Source organism: Chiloscyllium plagiosum, unplaced genomic scaffold, assembly GCF_037043375.1.
Source record: "Chiloscyllium plagiosum isolate Xiang-an unplaced genomic scaffold, Cpla_swu_hap1 HiC_scaffold_18, whole genome shotgun sequence".
In the NCBI taxonomy this organism is placed as follows: Eukaryota; Metazoa; Chordata; class Chondrichthyes; order Orectolobiformes; family Hemiscylliidae; genus Chiloscyllium; species Chiloscyllium plagiosum.
Window position 1 is genome coordinate 108,784,100 of NW_028270156.1, and position 2,128 is coordinate 108,786,227.

The window sequence follows — 2,128 nt, forward strand, 5'->3', positions numbered from 1 at the left end:
GATTCCCGAGGATGGTGAGTTTCACTTTGGAGCAAAGATGTTTAAGTGGCAATTTCCTGCGGTTGTTTGTAATGATGGGAGAGGGAGCGGTGGGGAATGAGCACTTTGACGAGCAGGAGGAAGTGTTGCCACTGACCCGAGTCAGAGAACAGAGGACAGGGATTAAAGGAATCCAATGAAAAGCAGCACTTCTGCTTAGGACGTTCAATAACAACTGCACAAACCCGATGTATCGAGCAGTGTATCGGGACAGAGAAACAGAGATACAGAGATAATGTTTTAAATATGGGACATTTCTGATGAAGAACTCGAGTTTCCCAAGTCTAATCAAATTACCGGCCTGCTTTGCAAAAGAGGTTTTCTGAACTTTCAGCGAGAATTGTTCCAGCAGGAAAGCATTCATAACGTAGTCAGCAGGACTCGAACCTACGTGGGGAAACCCCAATGGATTTCTAATCCATCGCCTTAACCACTCGGCCATGACTACAGACAGTGGAGCAGCGTTGAGCATTTACCAAATCAGCCGTGATCTCATTGAAAGCTCTCGCTGACTTGATGAGCTAAATGCTTCCATCTCCTTTCATACCTTTGCTGTCATTTGTAAGGTGCGAGACACCAATGCAAAAGAAGAAAAGCACAAAGGTAGGAAAAGATATTTGCAGCCAAACTGAGTCAAAATTATTTATTGAAAGGAAAATCATACTTGGCAATTTGCTAGATCTCTTTCCGAACATGACCAGCAGAGGTAAGCAAGGGAGCTATTGATCTGAGTATTCTTGGACCTGAAGCAAACAAAGGTTAGTGACATATTCATTTCTTTTTCTGGCGAACGAAATGTTCTTTCCTGATGGTTACAATGAAAGAGATGGTTCCCAATAAAAGACAAAGATTAAGTCGCATCTAGATATATTTCAATGTGACACGATTAATTTTCAGTCCCTAATTTCCCCAGAGATGGAGGGGGTGAGTTACTTTACTTCACGCTTCATCTCCTCAGCTCGGAGGTACAGACATGAAACCGCTAGAGATGGAGTTCTTGAATTGGGAACCAGCGACACTAGGCAAAAGTGAGGACTGCAGATGCTGGAAACCAGATTTTAGATCAGAGTGATGCTGGAAAAGCACAGCAGGTCAGGCAGCATCCGAAGAGCAGGCAAGTCGACCTTTCTATTGCCAGTCCTGCTGCGTTCTGCAAACAATTTTCGTTTTTGGCTCAGATTTCCAGAAACTGCAGCTATTTGTTTTATGTTAACCTTCATAATGTTTTGGACAAAACTAATGACCTGCCAGCACCGGAAAATCGGCAGAAGTACTGGTACACCGATATGTTTGCTGAACAATACAACCATTCCATGAGCGGGAATACGATCCGGGCCACGGTGCTGAGAGTACCGAATCCTCACAAGTAAATCCTCACAAGAACATTTTCGTTGCAGATTGTTTTCAACTTGTCTTCGAAGATTTACAAAGTGGGGAAAGACCATTCCGCCCATTGTGCATTGCGGCTAATCAGAGAGCCATCTATTCTAGTCGCAGTTTCCAACTTTGGCCCAAAGTTTGGTCAATGTGTCATGCAGAATCTCAGCGAGTTCACTCAGACATTTTTGTGTGTGCAGAATGATTTGCCACATTTAAGGCAAATTCAATGGCATCCGAATGGGTATATAGACAGGAAGCGTTCGGTGAGATAAGGAAACCATTTTGGCAAATATGGTTCAATTAATTTCGGTTATCTGTTCAGCAGGGACAGGTTTGATAGTCGGGTCTTTTTCCGTGCTCGGCATCTTTGATGTGCTCCCGCAGCTCCCGCAGCTGACACCAGTTTTAATGGACCATTTGCAAAAAAATGCACTCTGTTTGTTACGCTGTCAGCGCGTTTGCCTATATTTCTGGAGGGTGGATGGGACCAGTTGACCCAGCGATGAGGGTCTTTCTGGACTTTTGCTGCCAATGACCATTCGTTTGGCCCCTTCCCAACTTTGCCATCAAAGAGTTTGCTGAAGAATAATACCGCACTGATAATGTTACCCCCCTCAGCTCTCCAACGAATCCAGAAACTGACAGCTCTTCATGTGGAACAGAAGCAAAACAGAAAGGGTGGACCATTGCCAGGCACACCGAAGCATGC

General features: G+C 44.5%; 1 non-coding gene across 1 annotated transcript; it reads right to left on the bottom strand.

The window, feature by feature from the left end:
• Positions 1 to 405: 405 nt before the first annotated feature.
• trnas-aga (transfer RNA serine (anticodon AGA)) lies at positions 406 to 487 on the bottom strand. The gene has a single exon. It is a non-coding gene; the product is annotated as a tRNA-Ser (tRNA).
• Between the last annotated feature and the right edge of the window lie 1,641 nt (positions 488 to 2,128).